The 15,806-nt window shown below is 34.3% G+C and overlaps 1 protein-coding gene across 9 annotated transcripts in view; it reads right to left on the reverse strand.

The window, feature by feature from the left end:
* The window catches only part of KIF1B (kinesin family member 1B), a 185,663-nt gene that overhangs the window by 131,014 nt on the left and 38,843 nt on the right, over positions 1-15,806 (reverse strand). The gene's annotated exons all lie outside the window — the stretch shown is intronic.

Raw genomic sequence — 15,806 nt, forward strand, 5'->3', positions numbered from 1 at the left:
AAAAAAAATAAATCTTAAATCATTCAGTTTTAATGACTGGTTAAATATAAACTCAGCATCAGGCCAAAAAACCCACTGTATTACATAGAAAGCAAAATTAGATCAGTACATGCATTCTACTGAATTTAGATAGGACACCTAATCAGGAAAAATAAACACTTTTATATAAAAAATTGTTAATATATGTAACATAAAAAAGAATATCTAAAAATATGTATATATTACAGCAGCTGGTCTCCTCATAAAAGCCAGCAGCAGAAAGTTGGAAATGGGCCATGTTACTATTTTAAGGATGAAACTAAACTTCCTAGGGCTTGAAGCTTTTAGAGAGGTCAGAAATTAATATATTAAAATTATTAGAAAAAAAAAAGACCAAAGCTACATGCAACAAAAATTAAACACAATCATCATTGCTTTTTTCATTTAGCTCAGAAAGGTATCTACTATCAGAAGCTGCCCTTGATATTTAACAAGCCCACAGTTTTCAATAACTGATGCCCCTTAAAAACTTGAAACCCTTCCTTCACCCCAAAGAACTACAGAAATACAATTCATTGTAAATACTCAACTATCTTCATATGTTATAAACAGAAGGGAGAATTCTGCTTTTGACTCAATGAATTTATGCCATCCAAAAAATTCCTAATGTAAACTAATTATATTGTTCTTTACAGATAGCATGAGAATGCTGAAGCCTAATTCTATTTTCTTTTTTCATGAATACAAAATTTCAGATCCCTAAATACTATATGGAGAAGAATCCTTTAATCATGGAATCCCCTTTCAGCCAGATGCTATATCTCTAAGGCAGGGCCACAATTTGAGGCTATCAGAAATAGATAAAGAAAAAAAGTCTATCATAAACAGCTGCTTAGGACACAAATAGCAACAGTTGCTACTGTACTTCTCTTACTTTATTCCATGCATATAGTACTGCCAGAACCTAACATTCCAACTTCAAATACTGACACATATGCAGAATAGAGGATTATTATAGCTCATATTATCGTCATGTGACATTTGCTCAAGATAGCAACAAAACATACTCAGCTCCAAATTTTCCTGTTTCCTGCTCCTTTCCCATCCTTTAAGGTGACAAGCAATATGACACCGATTATATATTTGAAGTCATACAAAACCTATTTCCATATTAGCCATGTATAAAAGAAAATATGCTCACCCCTCAAGAAAAATAAAGTTTAAAAAGTATGCTTCAATCTGTACTCAGAATTCATCAGTTGTCTTTGGAGGTGAAGAGCACAAGCGGCATATGCATGCAGCATGCGCATGCACACACACATACATATACACTCCCTTTATACACATCCCCAGCATCCCAAGTGACTCAAAATGATGAGGGATAAGTAACTTTAGCATAGATAGCAAAATACTAGCTCTCATATGTCTAAAACAGTGGACATCTCAAGTACACAATGAGAGAGAGAGATTTACAACATTCATTATACCACATCATTGAAAAACTACAATGAACTGATGAACTAATGCTAAATGAAATGAGTAGACTCAGGAATTCACTCTACATGGCAACAACAAGATTATACGACGATCAATTCTGTTGGATGTGGCTCTCTTCAACAATGAGATGATTCAGGCCAGTTCCAATGATCTTGTGAAGAGAGCCATCTATTTCCAGAGAGAGGACTGTGGGAACTGAGTATGGATCACAACATAGCATTTTCACTCTTTTTGTTGTTGTTTACTTTCTCCTTTTTTTCCCCTTTTTGATCTGATTTTTCTTGTGCAGCAAGATAATTGTATAAATATGTCTACATATGTTACATCTAACATATATTTGAACATGTTTAATATATATATATTGGATTACTTGCCATCTAAGGGTGGGGGTTGGGAGAAGGGGAAAATTTAGAACACAAAGTTTTGCAAGAGTCAATGTTGAAAAGTTATCCATGCATATATTTTGAAAATAAAAAACTTTTAATTTAAAAAAAAGAAAAACTACATGATATATATCCCTTTGATCCAGCAATGCCACTACTAGGTTTCTATTCCAAAAAGAACAAAAAATAAGAGGAAAGGACATACATATATAAAGCAGTTCTTTTTGTGGTAGCAAAGAATTGAAAATTGAGGGGATGTCGATCAATTGGGGAATAACTGAATAAGTTGTAGTATATAGAAGTTATGGAATATTACCATGCTATAAGAAATGATGAGCAGTCCCTAAAATTACTGGTTGCACAATGATGTGATTCAGGCAATTCCAGTAGATTTGAGATGGAAGTGCCATGTTCATCCAGAAAAAGAACTATGGAGACTGAAATTGGATAAAAGCATAGTATTTTCACCTTTTTGCTATTGTTATTTTTTTCCCCCTTTTAACCTGATTTTTCTTATGCAGCATGATGATTGTGAAAATATGTTTAGGAGAACTATACATATTTAATCTATATTGGATTGTTTGCTGTCATGGGGAAGGATGGAGAAAAATTTGGAACACAAGGTTAAGGTGAATGTTGAAAACCATCTTTGCATGTATTTGGAAGAATAAAACACTATTAAAATGTCATTAAAAAAAAAAAAAAGAAATGATGAGCAGGCTGATTTCAAAAAAACCTGTAAAGACTTATATGAATTGATGCTGAGTGAACTGAACAGAACCAGAAGAACATTGTACACAGTAACAGCAACATTGTGATTATCAAATAGGACTGACTTAGCTCTTCTCAGCAACACAATGATCCAAGATAATTCCAAAAGACTCGTGATAGAAAAAGCTGACCACATCCAGAGAAAGAACTATGGAGTCTGAATGCAGATCAAAGCATACTATTTTCAGTTTTTTTCATAATTTTTCTTTTGTTCTGTTTCTTTTTTCACAACATGACTAATATGGAAATATGTGTGTGTGTGTGTGTGTGTGTGTGTGTATACATATATATATATAAAAACATACTTACTGTTTTAAGGGGGGAAAGAGGGAGAAAAATTTGGAATTCAAAATCATATAAAAATGAATATTAAAAATTATCTTTACATGTAATTGGGAAAAATAAAATACTATGTTTAAAAAAAGGAAAAAGGAAAAAACATAGTAGAACATTGCCTCAATAGCCCAAATTAACAAAACATTTAGACAATTAGCCAAATCAATGGCTAATTATTGGAAATCTGTCCTGACATATTGTCATAATTAGTCCTCTGGAATTGTGGTTGATCATTATTACGATCAGAGTGCCTGAGTTGTTAAAAGTTGTTTGTCTTTACAATAGTGTTATCTAAATTGTTCTCCTGTGTTTTACTTTATTCAGCATCAGTTCATACAAATCTTTCCAAGTTTCTTTGAACCCATCTCCTTCATCATTTTTTAAAAATAAGTTTTAATGGATGTCTTCTGCTTCCCAAGTGTCCCTCCTCCCTTTAGAGTCATCCCATATAACAGTGAGTATTTTTTAAAGAGAAAAAAAGACATTAAATACATTGAAAAAGCCAGATAGTAAAACACTATGAACTTCCCACATCCATGAAAAGAAGGATGAGTTGGGGTAGAATATTCTAACATATTTTAGAGAAATGACCCTGACATTATTCACATTCTCTTGTGTTGTATCTTCAGCTCCCTATAAAGTATCTCCAATTGGATGTGCTAACCTAAAACTGAAGAAGTCAAAAGCTGAATTCATTTTCCCTGCCCAAAAAGGTAACTTCACAATCTTCCTACTGTGAGTTGTATATAATTACCTGTCACATCTCATTTGCCACTCTACTCATTCACTGAAAATATAAAAACTAATGCTTCATTTCTCTTCCCTTTGCCAGTTTATATGAAAACAGCATTTTTCTAGAAAAACATTAAGAATAAAAATGACAACAGTTTTGTAACACTATCATTAGTGTTACAAAACACTAGTTTCACTACCCTGACTACTTTCAAAATTTCCAAGTACGAGGGCCATTTATAGAGTCAATTCTTCACCAACTCTTGCAGCTTTTCTCTTGCAATGTCTATTTCCACAACTACAAATGCTGCATGGCTAAATAACTTTATTGACTCTCAAGAAAAGAGGGATACGTGGGATATGATAATGTTAGAAACAGAAGATATTCACAAAAACTTATTTAAAAAAAAATGGAGATGGGTTCAAAGAAACCTGGGAAGACAAGACCTATATGAACTGAATAAACAGAACCAAAAGAACAATTTAGATAACAACAATATTATAAAAGACAAACAACTAAACAACTTAGGCACTCGGATCATAATAATGACCAATCACAATTCCAAAGGACTAATTATGAAACATGCTACCATCTCCTGATAAAGAGATGAAAGAGTTAAAAGCATATATGCAAATATACATGTATTAAATTTTGAACATGGCAAATGGAAAAAATGTGTTTTGTTTGCATATGTTGCATATGTATGTTCTGTAATAGGTTTTGTTTGTCTTTTGTTCTTAACTATGGGTTAATGGGTTGAAGGGAAAAGGACAGTAGATTTTGCTGTTTAAAAAGGTGCAATTTAATTTAAAAAAAAAAAGAGAGACAATATTGCCTGTGACATTAAAACATCAATTAATTTAACTTCCTATCAAATATGAATATAAACAGAGTCAAAGTAAGGCTAGTTAGCAATAACCAGAATTGGGAACATCAGAGGTTGATATCATATCTTGGGAAAGCAAGAGTTCAAGTTATATAGGAGAGAATAAAGTGGTAAGAATGTTTTATATACTTTCAGAAAATGTCTCATGTCTTGGCTATCATTTGTATAATATGGCTTGGGGTTTTGTTTTTTTTGGGGGGGAGTGTTTTATTTTGTTTTGTTTTGTTTTTTAACACATTCATTCATAATCAATTCTTTCTTGCTATGCATAGTATATTTTTCATAAGTCTTTCAGAATAGTCTTGAATTACTGTATTGCTGAGAATAGCAAAATCATTCACAGATGATTATCCCACAACATTAATATTATTTTGCACACAGTTTGTGTAACTGCTAATATTCATTTAATCACATATAATCAGTGGAAATGGAGACTAACAATATCATCTTTTTTAAGTCAGGATTTTATATATTTGAACACACTCAGTATTAATAGTTCCCCCAATTTCCAAATGGCAATCAAGGCAACATGATACAGTACAAAGAGTATTGGACTAGCTAAAAGTCAGGAGATATGGATTCAAATCCTGGTTCTACCAGTATCCGTGTGATCCTGAACAGATCACTTTCCCTCTCTGGGGTTCAGTTTCTTCCTTTGTAAAACGAGGAGGTTAAACTAAATTATCTCTTTTCAGTGTTAGCTAATGAAGAATGAACATCATGGGTGATTTTTTTTTTTTTTTGGTTCTATCTACACCACTAACTCTTTATTATCTAATTATCATTACATTTTTCTTCATTACCATCCTCTCTTCCCATGCAGTCAAGGATAATTTTTTCCCTCTACTATACACTTCATCTGATACATCACTATAAGGCATACCCAGATAATGTTTTAATTATAGAACCCTAGAAAATGAAAAAGACAATCACAACAGGTTTACATTTAAAGGCCCTTTTATTTTTGAGAACAAATTTGTTTATCTGTTATCTCAAAGTCCCAATGTGGCAATTAGACTGTTGTTGGCAAACTAATACTAAAAAATCTGTAGACAACTATAATTAGTCTATCAGCATGGTAATGGTGTAACTTTAGACTAACTTTTCTAAGAAAAATTTTTAACTTTTCATTAACAAGCTTAATGACATTATCTTTCTTTCAAAAGCTCCCTGTATATAATCTACAAATGAGAAAAAATACACAAAAGTTATATTTGAAGACTAATAAAATGTTGAAAGGTAGAACTTTCTGAGCATCATTATATCAAATACATGCCTAAAAACTGCATTGCCTAGCAGTGTCAAAATTGAAACAAAAAATATTCCTCTAAGAGCAATGTTTTAATTTGTTTGCCTTTCTGAAAACAATTCAGCAGCAAACAAACCAAACAAAAAAGAAGGCAGAATTATAAACTTCTATAATTACTTAACATCACAAAATTTTACTCCACATTCTAGAACATAGGCATAAATATTATATGCATGGATTAAACAAAGTAGATAGAGAGCATATAAATTCAACTTTGACATGTCTTCTATTTTTGGTGATTGGTGACTTCACTGGCCAATGTAGTTTCAAAAATTGTAGATTCAAAAAATTTTTGAATCTAAGATTCGGAATGGATACCTCATCAATCAGTGAGTCCAACCTATACACTTGACTAGTCACAGAGGAAGGTATGACAGAGGCTTCACTGGAAGACTGTGATATTGTTCTGCTTAGAAATGAGGTAAAAGCTAAAGTGAGACAGAATTAACTTAAATGAAAACTTGTCTAACTACAAAATTGTGAGAAAGTGGTATGGACTCCCTTAGAAGGTTACAGACTGAGATGATTGGTTTTGGGGAATGAGTGACCCCTGAGAGGTCTCTTCTAATATCAAAACTCTGTGATTCTCCATACATGGTAACAACATAACATAAAAGGGTCCTTGCAAAAGTATCTCATTTATTTTTGTATTCCTCGTACCAGCAATAGACCCAACATGCAGTAGATGCCTGATAAACATTTGCTGATTGATTGAGACTGAGCAAGTTCATCAAGTACCACATTTCAGGAGCAACACATAAAATAATAACCAAGTTATGAGCCTAGACATCCAAAAAGTATTTTTGTTGTTCAGTCATTTCAGGCACATCCAATTCTTCATGACCCCATTTGGGGTTTTCCTGGCAAAGATACTAGAGATGTTTGCCATTTCCTTCTTCAGCTCATTTTACAGATGACGAAACTGAGCAAACAGGGTTAAGTGACTTGCCCAAGATCACATAGCTACTATATATCTGAGGCCAGATTTGAACTCAGGTCTTCCTGACACAGGCCTATAACTGTGCTACCAACCTGACCTTAAAAATTATAATAACCACTATTTTCATAGCATAACAATCCTGGAAGGCCAAACAGGCTAAGAGATTAAGTGATTTGCTCAGGGTACTCAAGTCCGTCTGACTCCAAGTCACATGTTTTATCAACATAACTTCTAAAGTATTATACTAAGTAACCATTGAAAATAACAACATTGCTATAGGAATATGTATTAAACTTGGAATGGCAGAAACAGCCCTTATAGTAATAATGATGACCGTGAATATTAAAGCAGAGCCCCATGAGCCTGGCACTCACAGTTGGCAGCAGAATGCAGGGTAAGCAGGTAAGGTAGTGAGCAAGAAACTGTAAGGGATGGAAGTGGGGGGGGGGGGAAGAAGTTATGAAGAGTAGGGATGAAAAAGGTGAGAAGTAGTAATAAGTGCAATGAAGAAAGCTAGGGAATTATACAATTTCATTTTAACAACTAGAGGAGGACAAAGTAGAAGAAACTATGAGAGGCCAACTTTCTCTCCTCATTCTAGCACACAGACCTCCCTTGCTCACCCAAATAGTGCTATCTCCCCATAGTGCTATCCACAAATTCACAAATCCTCAGATATGTCCATTCTTTCTTAACAAAGAGTGAGATCTGTTTCTTACAAGTGTGAGTCAAGCATCTGCACTTACCATGCCACTAAGAGGCATCAGTTCTTGCCTTCCTTTTAGATACATTACAAGCAGCCTAGCTGATTTGAGAGGAAGCATGTTAAAGAGATAGGATGTTGTACCTGCATACATGAAACCTTGGGTTTGCCTCTTGTCTCAGGCCAGCTAACTTTCAGAGTCTGTGTAAATCTCTTTTAACTTCTCTGGCTCTAAGGTTTCTCTGTAAAATGGGATACCAGATGGCTTCTGAGGGACCTTCCAACTCAATAATTATGTTTCCTAAAATTTGTATTACTGTCCCGTTGTACTGGATAAAGAAAGACAAGTGAAGAAGGAAATAGGAGTGCTCCTCTGAACCCTAAAATTCAGGTTTGGCTTAGGATTAGAGCTGGGAAGCAGTAGGCATTAGGGTTGGTTTGGAGATAGGTACACATGATCCACATGATCCAAGAACTGAGGGAGGGAGAGACCAAATGGGACTAACACACACACAAGTCAACCTAAATCAGAAAATAGGGATTTATTTGAGCAGTCTCAAAAGAAAACTGAGCTAGGGGCAGCTAGGTGGTGCAGAAGGAGGACCTGAGTTCAAATCTGGTTTCAGACACTTAATACTTCCTAGCTGTATGACCCTAGGTAAATCACTTAACCCCAAATGCCTCAGCAAAAAAAAAAAAAAAAAAAAAAGGAAACTGAGCTGTAATGTCTGAGTTAAAAACAACAAAAAAAAAAAAAAAAAAAAGAAAAAGAAAAAGAAAAAAGATACTATGATCAGGAGTTACAAAAGATTTATTAGCTAAGATACCAGAGGAATCTCAAGCTGATTGAGAGCTGTTTCCCTGGCAAGGAGCTCTCAAACACCATCTGTTGCAGGAAAAGGTAAAACAGCAAAATCAACAAAGAGAGAACCACCAATGGCAGTGGAAGACAAAGATAAATGGCAAGTAAAAAGGCAAGAATTTTAAACCTTTTTTATGTGATGGACTTTTCAAAAAAAGGGTGAAGTTTTCTGAACAATATTTTTAAATGCATAAAACCAAATACAAGAAAATAAAATATAGCATTATATTTTAATAGAACCCTTAGGTTTCCATAAACCCAAGGTTTTAAGCACCACTAGCATAAAAGGATCCCCAATATTTGAGAGGATGACTTAGTGAATAAAGAACAGGCCTCAGAGACAGGGTGATCTGAGGTTCAGTCCCATTCCTGATGCTCATCACCTGTGTGGTCCCGGAGAATAAATTAACTTCTTTACGTCCAAGGTACCTATCTTAGAACTAAGTAGAAAAGAGGATACACATGGGAATCAGGAGATAGGGATCTTCATGGGATACTCCTTACACTGAGGAAATTACAGGTGGGATAAACAAACATGTATGGCAGGACTGAACAGAGGAGTAATAGAGCACCAAAAGGAAATAGTGGCCAAAAGATGCTGGCCAAAGAACAATACAGAAGCAATCACCGAGTGGAAGAGTGACTTGCTATCTCTCCACTTCCTGGGGATCCAATCCAAGCCAAGACTATAAATCATGGAACTAGTACAAGGGTTGAGAGTGGGGAAAGATTCCAATTAAACATATCTTGTGATTCTCCATGGGCTTATAGAATACTAAAAAAATTCTATATTTTGAACCCTGTGGGCCTAAGAGTTTATCCTCGAAGCAGGATTATTATTCTCAGGGGAATACCATATATTAAAGTGCCTGGTTTTTCCAGCCATTTGGATGAGGACATGTAAGAGATTAGAGGTGTCCAAAGTAGCGGAACCCTTGTTATCCTTATTTTTGAAGGGGTGAGAGAGGGCGATCCTTATAGGTATATCTGGACAGAAAGATCTTTATGGAAAGAGCACCTATGTTTGGCATTTCTGAAATGAAATACCAGAGAGAGCAGGTCTTAGGTAAGACTTGGCAAGGAATGAGGGTGCAGAGAGAGGGTTTGTGGGCAAAACTCTTTGAGAGCATGAATGTGAACTCACATTATGGTTAAGTGAGCAATGGTCTAAAGTCGCTGAAGGTGACTGTGGAGGTCACTAGGAATTTAGGAGATAATTAGAACTCAAAGGAATGAAAAAAAGTAACAGCAATGAGGCATGTGATTGTTCTAACTATCACTGGCTCAGCTATATACAGAGGGATGTAAAAGCCTGGCAATTAACTAAAAGGGAAGAGTCTTACCTTATGGAGAAAAAATTGCAAATTTGATGTCTTAAGCTGGGGAAGTATAACTAAAGTGATGGTTTGGCTAGTAAAGGTGGTTTTACGAGAGTGTAATTAAAATAATTTCTAAATTATGGACTGAAAATGGATTACTGATGGCATAATGGATTGTTGGAGGAAAGGAGTTACATACTTGCACAAGTATGCAAGTTGTGAACACTAAATATAATACTGTTCTCAATAATATTTTATTTTCAAAATACATGTAAAGGTAGTTTTCAACATTCATTTTTGTAAGACTTTGTGGTCCAGATTTTTCTTCTTCCTCCTTTACCTTCCCCTTCCCAAGACACCAAGCAATCTGATATAAGTTAAATATGTGCAGTTCTTGTAAACATATTTTCATATTTGTAATATTGTGCAAGAAAAATCAGATCAAAAGAGGAAAACTATGAAAAACAAATAAACAAGAAAAGAAAAAGGTGAAAACATCATATTTCAAGGTGTTATTTTCTACAGAGGCATCTATTTGGGGTTGGAGAATTATGGAACACAAAGAAGAAAATATTAAATTACTAAATGTAAATTATTTTGATACTTGTATCCAAAATGCAATGAAAGTTATTCAGGGAAGGAATTTGGGACATTTGCATCTGGGAAGTAACAGAACAAGAATTGGACGACTATTGCCTCCTACTGGATTTATTCATCATTATTCTGATTGGTTCAGTCTAAGGATGGATTGTTAACACAAAAGAGTGATCAATATGAGAAAAGATTTCAAATCATCTAAATGTACAAATTATTTATATGTCAAGAGGAGAAACTGATAGGTTAATTTTCAAGTCAACTGAAACTAGAGTAACATAATACTAAAATAACATTCTAGATGCATAGGCACTAAATGGAAGATTACCAGGCCTGAAAATGGATGGATAATAAGGCAAGAGAGGTTAACAGAAGAGAATCACTTAGCTATGATTAATAGAGGGATTCTCTCCCAAAAGCTATTCTGAAAGTGTGAAAGGAATGGTCAGCACTGACTGCTAATGGGTTGGGAAGTCAACCTAATGAATGGCAAGAGGAGGAACACCATCTTTAGCTATGAAGCAACTGTCCTAGTCCCAAATAGGCCACAGCACCATGGAGAACAAGGTCATGGATCAAAGAATGCTGGAATAAATGATATAGCATGATAGACATTCCCATAAAAAAGAGAGAACTGCCTCTTAAAAGGCTTCAACAGAGTCTGGTTCCTAGCTACACCTGAACAGAACTCTTCTGTTTTGCACGGCCCATTGGCAAGAAAATCAAAAAACCAAAACATTTCACTGCTTGAGATTTGATTAGAACAGCTCTTCCTTTATTGAAACTGGGTTCAATAAATTCATATGAACTTCTCTCCAAAATCCAAGATGGCAAGAAATTTCTGATGAGGCTGTATGGCATAATCAATAAAATATTGGACTTGTAAGTCACAAAGAAGGGCAGATGGATAGCACAGTGGATAGAATACCAGGCCTGAAGTAGGAAGACTCATCTTCTGAGTTCAAATCTGGCCTCAAATATTTATTGTGTGACCTTGGACAGTCACAACCCTCTTTATCTCAGTTTCCTCATCTGTAAAATGAGCTGAAAAAGGAAATTACAAACCATTCCATTATCTTTGCCAAGAAAACCCCAAATGGGATCACAAAAAGTTGGACATGTCTTAACAACAAAAGTCACAGACTTGAGTCTAAATTCCCAACTCTTATTCTTATTAGTCTATATGAATATGTGTGAGTAAATTAAGCACTCTGAGCTTGTTTCCTCTTCAGTGAAATAGGATAATAACTGCTGTACCCATCAAGCCATATAAATTATGTAAAATATTTTATGAACTTTAAAATACTACATAAATGTCAGTTATGATTATTATTATGAGTTCTATTAGGGATAGTTTTTGTAGGGATATTTTTGTATGGGTAGGTAGAAGGAAGGAGAATGTTGGATCAGAAGTAACCTGACATTATCTTTGCAACCCTGGGAAAATAACCTCTCTCAGCCTCAACTTCCCAATATGTAAAATGAAGATAATAACAGCATATACTTCACGATTGTGTGATGATTACCTGTGATAACCTATATAAAGCACTTTATAAATATTAGTTATTGTTAATATTATCAATATCATTACTGCCACTACTGTTTGAATACAGGTAAATCTTCTTTAAGGAATTCTATATATCATTATGTCAGAGAAAAATCTGAAGTATATCAAGCTGATACAAGAACTTTTAAGAGATCTTAGAAATAAAAAAGGCAAACTACGTGTGGTTTAGCATTCAAAGACCCTCCAATTGAATTCATTCTGAACCTGGCCAAGCCTATATATGTATAATTGAGGAGAAAGATGTTTGGGTCCCCAACTAAAGTTGAGATTACCCAGACACACCATGCAAATATTTGGGGAAAAAACAGTATATAGAGCTGAAATTACCCATTTTGGGCTCACTAAGACGACCCTTGAAAATGAGATCTCAATCTAGGCATTGGGATATAATATAATAATATAATATAATATAATACAATATAATCCATATGATGAAATAACTTGCTTGCACATGAGTCATAATACAGAGAGGTATTTCCCTACACGTGGGGAAAAAACAAGTGATTCCTCCCTCCCCCAAATAAAGTAATACAACACCCTCAGAGTTCCAGAACACATAATGGAATATATTACAGCAATTGGGATTTTTACTCTTTGTACTGGGAATTGTACACAATGGCAGAAGCATCTGCCAGATCTTGTTTGTAGATAATCCTGTGCTGAATGCATCAACTCTCAGACTATTACTGAGTTTCCGGATGACAAGTTTGTCAAACAGATTGACTCTTCTTTTCACTCGAACACTTAGAAGTCAGGTGGAATTATTTTTTTTTTAATTTTTATTTAATAATTACTTTATATTGACACTCGTTTCTGTTCCGATTTTTTTTCCCTCCCTCCCTCCACCCCCTCCCCTAGATGGCAAGCAGTCCTTTATATGTTGGATATGTTGCAGTATATCCTAGATACAATATATGTTTGCAGAACCGAACAGTTCTCTTGTTGCATAGGGAGAATTAGATTCAGAAGGTATAAATAACCCGGGAAGAAAAACAAAAATGCAGATAGTTCACATTCGTTTCCCAGTGTTCTTTCTTTGGGTGTAGCTGCTTTTGTCCGTCATTTATCAATTGAAACTCAGGTCTCTTTGTCAAAGAAATCCACTTCCATCAAAATATGTCCTCATACAATATCGTTGTCGAAGTGTATAATGATCTCCTGGTTCTGCTCATTTCACTTAGCATCAGTTCATGTAAGTCTCGCCAGTCCTCTCTGTATTCATCCTGCTGGTCATTTCTTACAGAACAATAATATTCATGGTGGAATTATTGATTGGCCTCATTTAAACATTATTGAGTCAGGGAACAGAGAGGCCAGAAGAAGAAAGGGAGCCAGAACAGTTTGTTGATAGAGCAATCAGAACACATTCAACACATAATGATTAAGATGGGCACAGTTTATGGTATTCCAAAACAATTATAATAGGAACATCAAAGATGTCTGATCATATATAACCTTAATAGGTGCAATAATAATGAAAAATTAAATTATCATAAGAATTACCAAAATGTAACAAAAATATATGATGTAAGCACATGTTTTTGAAAAAATGATAGACAGACTTGTTCAACATAGAGTTGCCACACAACTTTAATTTCCCCCCAAAAAAATGCCTCAATAAAATAAGGAATGCCTGTATTTTACAGATAGGAGACAGAAATATACTTCAGAAATCTCAAAAATTAAATTTGAATCCAGGACTTCTTAACTCCCAACACAAAATTCTAGACACTATAACATGTTATTTCAGTTATTAAAAACAATCAGGGAATATAAATCTCAAAATGAGCTAAGACTTATAAAAATATTAAATCAAATAAGGACTTTCCTTTGCTCTGATCAAGGAAGAGGAAGAAATGGGGCTAATGCTTTAGGAAAATGATATAATTCAGCAGCTGAAACAGAGTAAGCATTTGATAAATGTTTGCTAAATAAAATTGAAAAGATTTTTTTTTTCTTTTTAAGCAGAACTACTTCAACTCTGAATATCTCTTCCTTACTAAAAGGAGAATTCATTTTTCTGAATACAAAAGGAAAAAAACATTAGGAAAAATCATTAAGATAAATAAAAAGATAATAAGACTTAGCCACTTTAAATGAAGTGAATCTCCAGATCTAAACAAATAATTTCTAATAGAATGTATAAATTTAAGTGTGAAACATCTCTTATAGAGACTTTTTTGGTTTAGATTTTGCTTACTTGATACATTATAGAAGACTGAAGGTGAGCAAATGCTGTTCTAATTTTTAAAAAAGAGAATGGAGTAGGTTCAAAGATTCCTAACAAAAGGCTGGAATTAATTCTAATAGGAAGATTCATATTTAAATCTTGCCACTAATATTTGCTGACTCTTAGACTTTGGATAAATCGTAACCTCTCTGAGCCTCAGCTTCTTCACCTGTAAAATAAGGATAATATTTGTAGTCCTTACCTCATATCGTTATTGTGAGGATCAAAAGAGATAATATACACAAATTTTAAAATGCTACATTATGGATTTGAGTATTATGGGAAAAGTGTAGATATTTGGGGGTAAGTAGCTGGAGGAGTTTCAAATAGTGGCTAGGTCCATGTAATGAGACTGACAGGAGAGGCTGAGAAAGAGAAGAGCAGGAGGTTGATTGACTTATCCCAATTCCTTTAAAGTGACCTAGCTTTTACAGATCAGAAGCTATGTCTGAACCTAGGCCTTTAAGATCCCACACCAACTACTCTTACTCACTATCCTGTCAAAGCCTCTCACACTAATCCAAATGTAGGCAATATGTTGCCTTTCTATTCTGTGCTATTTTCTTTTTGAAGACATCTAGTTTATAGATACATAGCTTATATTTAGATGCAACTTATATTTAGATCACAAAAATCTATTACTGCTGCACGAGGTATGCATGAAAATATTGGGTACTTAGAAAAAGGATGAACAAATTAGCACCAGTTAATGTTTTCTTAGAAATTTCAAATTTCTAATGATACATTGCAACTATGTTTATATTAAATTTACTAATTTACAAATATTATAAAGAAACAAAGTTACCAAATCAGAAGGCTAATTTTATAATATGAAAAGGGAAATAAATCTTTTTAGGCATCAAAGTATTCTATTCTCCACAAAGTGACTATTCTTCATTTTAGGTATGTCTTGTCTTATGCAGCAGACTAGTTCTGGAGCAATCCAACAGTCTTGTGTTTGAAACAGACAATCCACACACAGGGCTCTGCTGTACATTGTAGCCAAGAACTTCAGAGTCAGATGATCTTCTCGAAATAGCTCTGCCTATTGCACAGAGGAAGAAGAGATGTGCTGTCTTCCACAAGTGTCTATTCCTAACCAAGCCTCTCATAACCACTGCTGAGGCAGAAGAACAGGAATGCTTCCAATAAATCAACTCTTTTCTTCACAATAAAGGTTTACAAAGGTTAGACACAAGTCTAAAAAGAACTCACATCAACATTATGTAACATCTGCAATCACATGATTTCCATTTTTCAGGAACCTTAAGTAGCCTAATTGCTCACACGATAGTGGTCCCACTCAGAAGTCAGCATTCTCTCCAAATATGCTTTTAGAATACTTTGTAAAGCTGAGCACAATCTCTACACCTACTATTTCTATACAGAATCACAGGATTTAGAGTTCAGTAGACCCTTGGAGAAGCTAATACAACAGTATAATAGAGTAAAAGAACACAGAATTTGGAGTCTGAGGAGCTAGGTTTTTGAATCTGAATCCTGGCTGTTGTCATTTTCTGCCAATGTGACATTAACCAAGTTATTAATAAATAAATAAAAAAAAGCAGTAACAATAATAAAAATTTAAGACTATTTTAAATAGATGTAATATAAAATATTCACAATTTCTAAGATAAACTAAAGTGAGCTAACCACAAGTACACATGAAATATTTGAACAACACAAATACTTTCAAG

The sequence above is a fragment of the Antechinus flavipes genome, chromosome 3 (assembly GCF_016432865.1).
Source record: "Antechinus flavipes isolate AdamAnt ecotype Samford, QLD, Australia chromosome 3, AdamAnt_v2, whole genome shotgun sequence".
In the NCBI taxonomy this organism is placed as follows: Eukaryota; Metazoa; Chordata; class Mammalia; order Dasyuromorphia; family Dasyuridae; genus Antechinus; species Antechinus flavipes.